The 13,564-nt window shown below is 36.5% G+C and overlaps 1 long non-coding RNA gene across 1 annotated transcript; it reads right to left on the bottom strand.

Annotated features, from left to right (window-relative positions):
- Positions 1-6,260: 6,260 nt before the first annotated feature.
- Positions 6,261-13,564, bottom strand: LOC148125366 (uncharacterized). Its single transcript, XR_015744385.1, has 4 exons — positions 13,507-13,564; positions 10,858-10,887; positions 9,608-9,751; positions 6,261-8,530 (listed from the first exon to the last, which is right to left on the bottom strand). It is a non-coding gene; the product is annotated as an uncharacterized LOC148125366 (long non-coding RNA).

The raw sequence follows: 13,564 nt of genomic DNA on the forward strand, positions 1-13,564 counted from the left end.
GGTGACTTGCTCTTGGTTAGGGGGACATGGATGAGAAGGCCTACCTGAGGCCTCTGAGGCCATTAGGTTTGTTTGCTGAAATCTTAACTCTTCAGGGATGGAGTCTAAAATGGTGACTGGCACAATGTCTTGCAACATATCTGGGACTCCTTATAGCCTACGGACTCCAATGAAGTAGAAAAGTCACATTTTCACATCAATACCTATAAAGCAACACTGGCTAAAGCATGGCTTGAACAGATGGAAGATCTGCAAGAATGGGTGGAAAAATAAACAGCCAATGACTGGGTAATGTATATTATGACAATCTTGCTGGACAATTTAAGTTCAAGAATCACTGTATAATTGTAGACAGAGTGTTCTGGTGAGTCATAAACTCTTCTCATAAAAAAAAAAACCCAATTGAATTTAGAAACAAAGAATCAGATTTTTTCCATTGGTGATTCTATACATTTAGGATTTAGCACTTTAAAATAATAAAAGCCATATAGAATTGTGGAAAAGTACAAAGTTTACTGGGTTGACTTAAGCTAACAAAGGAAACGCTATAGGAAATGCATCCAAGACATGAAAAAAATGATGGCCTCCATCTTTTCCCAGGACTGAAAACATGTCTGATGTAGAACCTTGAAAATGTTCATCAGTTTATCCATATCTGTGGGCATAATGTTGAGCTTGGGCCACTGGGCTCAGTTGGTAAAAGGCACTATGCTTGTATGAAGCCTTGTTTTTGAAAAATGATTTTGTACTATCTCAGATAGCTTTTTATGTTTCAGATTTACCTTACAGCGAAAGATAATACTGTCCATCATTGGTAAATAGGTATCTTTGTACAAATTTGATTACTATCACAGAAAACCATTTTCTGAAATGCCCAAGGACTGGAATTTGTACCTGTGAGGGTAGTTAACCATTAATCTGCATTTGCTTAATACGCTGAATTATAATTTAGCTATATAGCCTAGATTTGTACGACATACTATGCCACAAACTAGGCAGTTACATTTTAGCCTACTGTATTACTATATATGAACTCATTCACAGCTAGGCAGAACTTTTAATGGCTGGAGTCAACAAAAGGAGGTGATGGAAGTGTGACAAGTAACCAGCAGTAGGCAAAAACAATTTTTAAAAGTGAGAGTTTTAATAGCAATAGCACTTAGACTTATATACCTCTTTATAGTGCTTTACTGCCCCCTCTAAGTGGTTTACAGAGTCAGCATATTGCCCCCAAGAATTTGGGTCCTCATTTTACCCACCATTTTAATCCTGAGAACATACTTTTTGCCTTGAAAATTGGAAGCTATTAGGAGAAATTAAAATAAAACTGAGGAGCATATGGCAAAGAACATTAAAATAAGCAACATTTAAAAAAAAAAAATCTAACTAACTGAATATGAATCAGGTCCAAAAAGCATCTACTCAAGAATTCTTAAATACTTCAAATACTGATGTTGTCAACCTAGAAAAATAATTGCCATGTATAGAATAGGTGGTACCGGCTCAACAGTAGTAACTCTAAGAGGGATCCTGGAGTCCTAGTAGACAATTAAATAAGAGCCAACAGTGTGCTGTAGCTGCCAAAAAAGCCAACATAGTCCAAGGCTACATTAACAAGAAGGACAGAATCAAGATCACATGAAGTGCTAGTAACACTTTATAATGCCTTGCTATATTGCACTTAGTTTTGATATGATATAAAAAAGTTGTGGAGACTCTAGAAAGAGTGCAGATAAGAGCAACAAAGATGATTAGGGAATTGGAGGCTAAAACATATGAAGAATTGTTGCAGATATGTCTAGTTTAACGAAAAGAAGAACTGGGGTGACATGATGGCAGTGTTCCAGTATCTGAGGCGCTGCCACAAAGAGGGTGAACGTAGTCTCCAAAGCACCTGAAGGAGAGTCAACCTAGAAGGATAAATTTCCTGACAGAACCATTAATCAGTGGAATGACTTGCTACTAGATGTTCTGGGTGCTCCAACACTGTAGGCTTTTAAGAAAAGATCAGACAGCCATTTGTCTGAAATGGTAGAGGGTTCCTGCTTGAGCAAGGTTTGGACTAGAAGACATTGAAGGTCTCTTCCAACTCTTATTCCTGTCATATTAAATGAGGATAATTCAGTAAAAAGGAATTCTTCTTTACACTTGTTAAACTATGTCTAGTGATGGCCTCTAATTTAGATGGATTAGAATGGCTATCAGATTTGAGGGCTATATTTTACCACCCAGAATTACAGACAGTAATTTTAAACATTGATTGCTCGAGAAAAATGGCGGAAGCAGATTATTCCTTCATGATCTGCATGCAGGTTTTTTGTATTGCTTGGCTGGCCATTGTCCTAACACAGAATGATGGACTATATCAGGGGTGTCAAACTCATGTTGTAATGGCAGCATCACATATTGGGACTGTTTTCCCCTTTGCAAAACCAGGCACGGGCGTGGCCAGTGCATGACACATCCGGCCCATGGGCTGGAAATTTGGCAGCCCTGGACTATATGATCCCTCAAACACATCCAGGAGGACTTTTCTTGCTTCCCTTCATTGTAGGCAGCTTCATCTAATATGCTAGAGTGAGCAAAAATTAATCTGCAATATTTTATCAATTAGTGTGCTACATGAATCCAAGTTACCACATTTTAAAAAACTCTTTATTTACCATCCTGAAAATGTTAAACTGCTTAATTGTTGTTAAGCAAGTTATCAGATTTACAACAGTCTGGTGTACATTACTAGAAATTGTATAAATTGCATAATAATGTTCTTAGATTTAGCCCATTTCATAAATAGAGACCAGTTTTTAATTCTGGGGAAGAAATCAGAAACACGTTTTTAGAAAAAATATGTCAAATCCTTCAGATGACATTTTTAAATCTCTCTTATCTTAGAATACTTCATCAAAGTTGTCTATTTGAAATTAACTATTATGGGTTTTAGAAGTTTTTTTCCTCGTTCCAAACTCTAATATTTTATTTGCTATGATTATTTAGCATTTCTGTAATGTTTAGTTCCAGAAATTTTAATGATTCAGGCCATTTACTTTCATAATTATTTAATTTTGTTTGCAATTTCTTGTATCACTGCCAGAATTCCTTTTGTGTTTATCAGAGGTAGGGTTTTTTTCTTTGAGAGTGAGAGAAATGCCAAAAACCTGTATCTACAGTTAACACAACAAACATGTTAATTCAAAGTGTAACAACTACAAATACTGAACTTCATGTGACAAATACAGTAATAGAAAAATAATTGGAAAATGAAACTGCCAATATTGGTGTATCCGTGTTTTTCCACCTCAAGAATGGAAAAAAGTAATCCAAGTGATTTAAGTTAAAATTAATGCAGTTCGATTTAGATCAGACAGCAATAATCAAAACTGTTAAGCTACTGAAGCTAAACTTCCTTGAATTTTTGGTGAAGAATCATCCATAGATGCAGAAAATGCATTGTCCTCAAAAATTTCAAACAGACTTTCTTCAGGGTCATTCTAAAAAAAAACAATTTCAGTTTTGCAACTGCTTAGAGAGAAAAAGAAAAAAAAATGGTTCTGCTTAAGGTCAGCCCTAACAATCATCTCAGTAATATCTTGGGCTAAATAAATACTAAATATTAAATATTTGGGAGAATAATGCACCTTGTGGGGTTCAGATTTGTCTTGTGTGATTGCAGTAGTTCTTTACTGAATTTGGTGTTGTGACGGTGACTTACCTCTTCCTATTCCTCTGTACCAACCACTGCCTTTAAATGAATAAAGAAAGACTGCATCATCCAGATACTGCACATACCAAATGTACAACTTTATGGAATCATTTTCAAAAGAAGGGGCAAAACAATAGCAAGGAACTATTGTATTGGAACTATAGTGACTTCAACATGGAATTTTTGAAACCACATTGATGAATGCTCCTATTCAAGGAGATTCTAAGAAGGCCTGGCCAAAGAAGTTCTTTAGAGCCTGTCCATGTATCAAGATTACGTAATATCTTTGAAAGCTATGCATTTCTGATTCTCCAGTGCCAGTCCATGAAGCAACATGACTTTAATGATTCTAATAGCAAGCATGGTAACAGTAATCTCACACCAAAGTTATTTTGCTCTTTTTGATTTATATCATGATATGACATATCATTTATGTCACGATAAACTTATTTCCCTGAAGTTACAGAATATTGATGAATATGGGGATAAAGGATCCTTGGTATATTTAGATTTCAAAAAACGTGAAAAGCAGAGTTACAATTATAGGGATAACTACAGGTGAAACTCAAAAAATTAGAATATCATGCAAAAATTCATTTATTTCAGTAATGCAACTTAAAAAGTGAAATTAATATATGAGATAGATTCATTACATACAAAGCTAGATAGTTCATGATTTGTCATAATTGAGGTGATTATGGCTTACAGCTCATGAAAACCCCAAATCCACAATCTCAGAAAATTAGATTATTACATGCGATCCATAAAACAAGGATTATACATAGAACAATATCGGATCTCTGAAAACTATAAGCATGCATATGTACTCAGTACTTGGTTTGGGCCCCTTTTGCAGCAATTACTGCCTCAATGCGGCGTGGCATGGAAGCTATCAGCCTGTGGCACTGCTGAGGTGTTATGGAAGACCAGGAGGCTTAAATAGTAGCCTTTAGCTCTTCTGCATTGTTCGGTCTCATGTCTCTCATCTTTCTCTTGGCAATACCCCAAAGATTCTCTATGGGGTTCAGGTCAGGGGAGTTTGCTGGCCAATCAAGCACAGTAATCCCATGGTCATTGAACCAGGTTTTGGTGCTTTGGGCAGTGTCGGCAGGTGCCAAGTCCTGCTGGAAAATGAAGTCAGCATCCCCATAAAGCTCATCTGTGGAAGGAAGCATGAAGTGCTCCAAAATCTCCTGGTAGATGGCTGCGTTGACCCTGGACTTAATGAAGCGCAGTGGACCAACACCAGCAGATGACATGGCTCCTCCAATCAACACAGACTGGAAACTTCACAATGGATTTGAAGCATCTTGCAGTGTGTGCCTCCCCATTCTTCCTCCAGACTCTGGGTCCTTGGTTTCCAAATGAAATGCAAGAGTTGCTCTCATCAGAAAAGAGGACTTTGGACCACTGAGCAACAGACCAGGGCTGTTTTTGTTTAGCCCAGATAAGACGCTTCTGACCTTGTTTGTTGTTCAAGAGCAGCTTGACAAGAGGAATATGACATTTGAAGCCCATGTCCAGGATCCGCCTGTGTGTCGTGGCTCTTGATACACTGACTCCAGCCTCAGTCCACTCCTTGTGAAAGTCCACAACACTTTTGAATGGCCTTTTCCTGACAATCCTCTCCAGGCTGCGGTCATCCCTGCTACTTGTGCAGCTTTTTCTTCCGCGCTTTTCCCTTCCACATAACTTTCTATTAATGTGCTTTGATACAGCACTTTGGGAACATCCAACTTCTTCTGCAATTACCTTTTGAGGCTTTCCCTCCTTATGGAGGGTGTCAGTGATGGTTTTCTGCACAACTGTCAGGTCAGCAGTCTTTCCCATGATTGTGATTCCTGCTGAACTAGACTGAGAGACCATTTAAAGGCTCGGGAACCCTTTGCAGGTGTTATGGCTTAATTAGCTGATTAGAGTGGGACACTTTGAGCCTAGACTATTGAACCTTTTCACAATATTCTAATTTTCTGAGATTGTGGATGTGGGGTTTTCATGAGCTGTAAGCCATAATCATCTCAATTATGACACATCACAGCTTGAACTTTCTTGCTTTGCATGTAATGAGTCTATCTCATATATTAGGTTCACCTTTTGAGTTGCATTACTGAAATAAATGAACTTTTGCACAATATTCTAATTTTTCGAGTTTCACCTGTATTTCTAAAACAATTTCCCCCAATCTAGTGCTCTCCTCACCTCTTGGAACTAGAATTCCAGAATTCTGTAACTGGAAATTTTAGGAACTTCATTCCCCTCTTTGAAGACATGAGGATGATGAAGAATGTTTCCTTAACTATATTTGCTTTGCTCTTTTGTGTATTCCAGCAACATTCTCCAGGGCATTCTACTATTTTAAAAAATCCGGAGAGGTTTTAAAAGGCATGGGCACCAAAATAACAAACTATTTTAGCTTATTATAGTTTTCAAATGGTTACAGTCTTACATTTCCTTGAAGCGTGAATACATTTAATGCTTTCTATTAGAAAAGTTCCCTTAATATTTTTCTCCCACAAATCTTTCTTTGACATATGAAATAAACAAAAACAGAGGCAGATGGATAGAAAAGTTCTTTTTAAGTACACTGAGATTTCTAGCAGCTTTTACATGATACAAAGGGGAGGGGATAAATAAATCACATAAGGTGCAATCATTACAGGTAATAGGGTTGCTAATTAAGCCTTCACTCAGAAACAGGCTAATGCACGTTCTTCCAGAAAAAGACTAGTTTAGAAGTTGGTTGGTGGGTAGGTGATGGATTTGAAGTTTAACAGTAAAATCCTAACACTGTGTCTCTAGCAGAGGTGGAAACCTCTAGGTCTCCAGATGTTGATGAACTACGATTCCAAGAGCCCCAGCCAGCATGGCTAATGGCAACTGTAATTTACCAACATTGGGGCAACCACAGTTCCTGCACCCTTAATGTATATAAGCAGTCCTACAGCAATTTCAATGTTCCTTCACTTTTTTTTCAACTATTTATTGAGCTAATTACAGAGAGTGTATAGATGTTAGGACAATTGTGCTTATCCAGCCCCTGATGTAAACAGTAGTAGTTCTGATTGCTGTCAACCTAATAAGATTCTTTTGCTAGGGAAGTTATACATTCTGGATATGTCTTGATGACTACAATGACTCCCAGCGGCTAAAAGAGAAACTACATGTATTATATAGTTACAGCATGTTGCTGTTCTATTTCTTTTCACTAATTCTCAAGTCAGTAAGCAAAATCAAGATAAGTAATGCAGCACATGGGTTTAGGAGGGCTACCTCTTTCTTTTTTTACTGTTTCATTTTCAACTTCCTTCCCCCCCGCATCACTCCCAAATTACGAACGCATAATACAAATAGAATGAATAAGGGGAAATAATATTTCTAGCCCTTTTCTTTCTCATTTCCAATTAACCTTCACCCAAAGGAGCATCCCAAGTGCCTTTTTGTGATGAGTCTTAAAGATTTAACTAGTCTCTCCTAATTCATCCTTACAGTAACTTTGTGAGAAATTCCTAGCCTGAGAGATGGGCTAATCAGGAACTTGAACACGAGTCTCCCTAGTCTAATTCCAATACTTTTGACCATTATCCTGCTGGAGCAAGACTTTGGCTGATCTTAGAAGGCAAGTGGGGTTCGTCTAGCTAGCACCTGAATAGCTAGCTACATAAGAATATTTTGGAGATAGGCTAGATTGGAAAGTTGAAAAACCATCGCAGAAGAAAGCAGTGGCAAATTATTTCCATAATACCATCAAGAAAACTACATGTGTGCATCAAGAAGAGAAAAACTCAATTAGCACTATACTAATTGTTATTAAGATTAACAAGAGTCTATGGATCTCCAGCATACTTTCTATTTTGATCCTCCTGGTGCCTCATCTGATGTGACTAAAGTCACTAAATTGCAAAAATTAATTATTTGATTACTCTTCCTAAGCCTGCCCTTATTGTCATCACATAATGCTGGGGGAGGGGGATTGCAATTAATTTCTTTATGGTGATATTACTAGCTTATTTACCAATGGGTTTTCCATTAATGTTCATAGATTCCTGCAAAGCTTATAAAGGATTGCAAGAGAATGGGTTAGACAGTTTTGTTCTCCATCAATTACCTTATGATATTTTTGACCTTATATAATATGTCATTAACAGAAGGGAAATCTAATATTCCAGCTTATATACTTTCACTGATACAGTGATTAGTATCTTTTGAAAAGGCCTGCCTCTATTAAAAGTGAAATTATAATAATAAAATGTAAGTTAGTGTAAAACTGGCAAAAAAATAGAAGAGGGAAGTAGAGATTACCATATAATGCTTTTTGTAAGGGAAGAAAAATAATAATGATTTTTAGCTGTCTAATTTTGTGACTGACGTTGACAAATGAATGCTTGTACAAACACAAGCACACCACTGGCATGAAATGGGTTTATTACAATTGCTGTATATTCTATGGCTATTTTAGAGATCAGTAAATTCTGGCATATAAATTGAGAGCTTCTTTGGGGTTTTCCAGTTGAGAACGGCTTGGCCATTCTAGTACGTACCTTTCAGGAAACCAATAGGGAGTCTGAACTAATCCTTGCTCAGAGAAACCACATATCCTAAAGCCAATCTCATAATGCTTGTTGATCATCAAGATCTGAAGCCCCACTGGATTCCAAGGCAGAAACTACTGTACATATACAACACAGCAAGGAAGTTTATGTAGAAAGTTCACATTTGGAGCTGCTTAATGTCTCAAAATATATCTGTGCTGATATCTGGAGTTGCATAGAAAAACAATAATATGGAGGGAAAGGGATTGTTGTCTTCACTCTGCAGTGATATCGTCAGTTCCTATAGTGAAAATACATTCAAAAGGTTACACAAAACAATGTGGAAAGAGAGAGAATATTATTTAGAATTATTTTGCCTATTTGTTCCTTTGATCTTTTCAATAGCTGATTCCAGGTTAAGCATCAAAATATGTTTTTGTTAGCAACCAAGCTCCAACTGGAAGCCATAGTTTGATGTTCTTAATTCTGACTTTTTAAACTATGATTTGTTAACTTGGTTTGTCCTTATTTCTTTTTGTGTTCTACCTAAGCTTGTTAGCAATCCACAAAGATGCAAAGTTTCAAAAAGGTTGCCCTTCTCAAACAAAATTGAATTTTTTTCCAAACTCCCAGTTTTCCTTTTCAACAGCATTTTTGTCAATAGTACCTTCAATATTATTTGACAAACAATTGTGATCTGTTTTCATATATAGCTAAACTATAACCCACAGTATAAAAATCACAATAAGTGGGTTCATACATATTAAGCCAAAATCAATCAGCACCATTTGTGAAGTAAGCATTATGTATGGCTTAATAACAACTTAATAATGTCAAATGCCAAGAAATAGTGCCCATGTGGAAGACTGAAGCAAAGATGGCAAGACACAATAAATGCAGACATGAAAAGTAGACCTTGCCATTGCAGGAATAACTATAGGAAGGCAATGAGATGATGAAATGCCAAGAAATACCCCTCATTTTTTAATTTGGAAATGATTTTTCTTTAAATCATTTTAATAGAACAAGAATTATGAAACTTATTCAGATTTTAAGATATTTTTGTTTGCTTTTTTAATTAAGAAAATTGAGGTAATGAGGGTATCACAGAAACAGAAATCAGTTGCTATCAGTATATTTATGATTTCAGCCCTTGTGGCACAATAGTTAGAATGCAGTTTTGCAGGCAAACTCTGTCCACAACCTGGAATTCAATCCTGATGGGGCTGAAGGTTAACTCAGCCTTCCATCCTTCTGAGGTCAGTAAAATGAGGACCCAGATTGTTGGGGACAGTATACTTACATTGTAAACCACCCTGAGAATGTTGTAAAGCACTATGGGGTGGCATGTAAGTCTAAGTGCTATTGCTATATTTACCTGAAACATCTTCTGAAGAAAAAGTAGCAAACAAATATATTAAGATTCCTCTTCTTCTTCCTCTTCTTCCTTTTCTTCTTCTTCCTCCTCCTCTTCTTCTTTTTCCATTTTTTCCTCCTCTTCTTCCTGTGTTGCTTCTACTTCCTTTTGTTACATAAAATAATGGAAGAATAGTCAAACAATGGAGCTAAAAGAAACTTCTGTTGTGTTAAATGTGCATATTTTCTCATGGAACAAAAACAGAGGCTTATGCTACAAAGCAAAGTTCATATTGATTTAAAAGTAATCAGGTCCAGTACTCTTGACATGCCACTATTAAAGTGGCCTTTAATACTGACATAAATTGTGAGTAAGAAAGAATTCCTTCATTTGAACATAGCATATACCATATGCAATTATAATGTATTGCCAGATATTTCATTTTGTTCAATAAAAATGTAAACTCAAAAATGTTAAGTGTCTTTACATAAGCACATAAAGACATGTAATCAACCCTACTGATTAAATGAAAACACAGAGGCTATTTTCTTAGTCCAAAAAGTCAACCAACTTAACTTTCTACATTAGTCTATACACATTCATGCATACACTTTATAAAGAGTTGTTTAGAATAAATCCTTTGACTTTCATGCCTTACTATTTAACTAGGCAATCATAAGAAATCTCATCAGCATACAGTTATACTTACTATGTTGGGAGAATGGTTTCTAGAACACATCAGAGCAAGTAATCTACATAGATTATCTACATAGATATGAGTCGGGTGGCTATATAAATTTGTTTAATAAATAAATAAATTAGTTGTATAAAAGTAAAATAATTGCATAAAATACAACTACAATTGAAATGGTAACTGCAGCTTAGCATTGGTTCCCTAATCAACCACAAATATTCACTACTCTCCGAACCTTAACACTGGCCAGAAGAGGCCGTTGTATTTGTGCACATGCCTAAGTTCAAATGATTATTAAGGTTAGTTCATAGTTTTAAGAGCAAATAATTTCATTAGAACAGGATTGGGGAAATTATTTAATTTCATTAGGACAGGATTGGAGAATGAATTATTTGTGGTGAAGGATGATGAGATTTGAATGCAAATGTTGCTTGTTAGATTTCAGTCCTAACAGTTATATTCCCAAAGTTAATTTGGAAGAAAAATAGCTGTCATGGTACATTTTAAATATATTTAAAAGCAACGGACACAGTGGAAAAATGCATATGAAATAAGGCATTCAAATTTGTTACTGTACTTCTGTTGCTGGCTGTTCTTCATCTTGTCCCTGAAACAGACCATGGAAGACTATTTTTAAAAAGAGATCTAAAAAGAAAACCAAAAAATGACAACAACGCTACCGTGGAGATACATATTATTCTTATTAGCGCAGTGAAAACCATCAACATTGTCTGTTATTTATTGACTCTCCAATTGCGTAGCATAGGATTTGTTGCTAGCTACAGAATTCAGCACTCGGTGAAAGTCATATTTCCTGCAATCAAGTGTGTGCGGTTTACCTTGAGTTTGTATCTATTGTGTGCTCTTGTATTGTTATGGTTGAAGCTGGCAGGTAGGACATTGCAATATATAATTTTATGTACTATACTTAGATCGGACCGAAGGTGGCGTAGTTCGAGGTTTTCTAGGTCTAGAATTTCAAGTCTGGTGCCATAAGGTATTCTGCAATGAGTAGAGGAGTGGAGAACTAGGCAGAGTTTTGGTTAATACTGTGCCAAATATTGTAAAACTTAGCCTTCTCATTTTGTTCTGCTTCTAAGCTTCCCCATTACCATTCCTGGGGAAGAAGATCAAGGGCCACAGATCTTTTGATGCTTACTTTCTATAAGGGTTTAAAGAGGTTGGGTTGATAGGGGACTAGCAGATAGAAGAGGCAAGAGGAACAGCAACAGGATATTTGCAGTGTAACTCTGCCAAGCCAATTCTTGACAACAATCTTGCTGTCATGTAATGCTTCATTTGAGTTAAACTGGAAATGAATTTAAACATAAGGAATAAGAAACAGAGGGTGTGTAACTTTAAAAAATGTTATGCTTGCTGTAATGCTGGGAACACTGTTGTTTTTGTTGCAACATGTTCCTTGCATTGCAATCAATTTCAGCTTGGAACTACAGATAAAAGAGCTTATTTTTATTCCTCCAGAAGGATGATTACTCATCAGCCCTTATCAATCATCTGCTTGGACAAATGAGGCTTGGAATTATGTAAGGAATGAGACTGTGTATGATAAGGTACAGTTTCATATTGTATCTCCCAACTGCATGCATTGCAGTCACAAAGAGCAGAGTCCAAGGCTACATTTGATTTTTTGGAGAATCCTGAAGGAGACTCCATCACAACTGTGGGTGAAGCAGATTTCTTTTTAACAATTGTATATCTGTTTTAGGGTTTAAACTTCAAAATAGCAGGACATTGTACTTCCAGCTTTCAGCAAATATATTCAAAGAGGATTCCAAGGGTCACAAAAATGTGAATTTGTTGCACAAAAAAACTTAGAGCTGCCTCAAATTCTCATGCATTCTGGTGAATCCAAAAAAGCTGTCCAACTGTGCTTGGTTGAAATGAAAACTGGGCAAAAAGAAGATGTATTAGCTCTGATTGGGCTCTTAGTCCAGGTAATCCTCAACTTACAATTGTTTGAAGTTAAAACAGCACTGAAGAAAGTGACTTAAAACTGGTCCTGACTGATGACTATTGCAGCATCTTAATGATCATGTGATCAAAATTGGATACTTGGAAACTGGCATGCATTTACAAAGGTTGCAGCATCAATGGATCATGTGATCATCATTTGTGACCTTCTCACCTGCTTCCAACAAGCAAAATCAATGGGAAAAGCCAGATTCACTTAACAACCACAGTGATTCACTTAATAACCATGGCAGAAAAAATTGTAAAATTGGATGTCACTCACTTAACAACAGCTTTCCTTAGCAACAAAAATTCTGGTCCCAATTGTCGTTGCAAGTTGAAGACTACCTCTATAATAGCTTATGCAGTCAAGTAATTGAGGGGCAAATAACATGGGTTTTGTTATTTGTTAACTAACATAGTTACCTTGCATTTTAATTTGATTTATTTTATCTCTTTTAAAATTATGTTCAGATTTATTAGCTTTTAACATTCCTAAACTGATAAACAAGCTGGAGACTAGTTCCAGATAAGTACAACTTGGGGTCTGGCTTATCTCTTTTGTGAATTCTAAACAATCTTTTTCCTTACAATTATGCCCCTTCAGACCTCATTTTAAAGAACATGTGTGCTATTATGGGATACAAATAGGTAACATGTTTGACTACATGTAACTGATTTCCTCTGCAAAGGGGAGGTTACTTTTATTTAGTCCAATCAACTTTCCTCTTGCATTTTCTTTGTTGGTGTTAACTATAAAAAGAAGGGGAAACATGAGGCTCAGGGTTCTCTTTTCCTTTTTCATAGAGAGACTTTATCAGGGTACCCTAATAAACTGCTTTTAAATGATCTAACAACTCAGTTGCTTATTAGAAAGGTAAACTGAGGCAGAACTTAGAGCCAGATTTGGCTTTCATAACACCATCCCTGCAGAACAGCCAGGTATCAGCAGGTTTAGTGGAAATCTAACATTTGGAAAATATTTATTTAGAAGAAAATGGAGCTGAACCACCAAAATCAGCTTCTGGTGCATGAATATAGGAATGCTGGGGGGCAGGGGGTGGGGGTGGGGGAGAAGGAGGGCAAACTAGTAGGGAGAAAAAAATGGAAGAGGACAGGCTGAATTCTGCAGCAGCCATCTTGCTGCAGGTCACATTTATAAATATTCAAAGACTCCTTTCTTGTACAAAATGTAGAGGAATAAAATTGAATGAGAAAAGTTTTGAATAAAACTAGCAAGAGAAAAAAGAATAACCTGTGCTTCAGTAGCCTCAGCCTGAGCTTCACCCTCACCCTCAGGCATGGCCTCAACC

The sequence above is a fragment of the Pseudonaja textilis genome, chromosome 7 (genome assembly GCF_049901715.1).
Source record: "Pseudonaja textilis isolate UNSWEBS1 chromosome 7, rPseTex1.2, whole genome shotgun sequence".
NCBI classification, from domain to species: domain Eukaryota; kingdom Metazoa; phylum Chordata; class Lepidosauria; order Squamata; family Elapidae; genus Pseudonaja; species Pseudonaja textilis.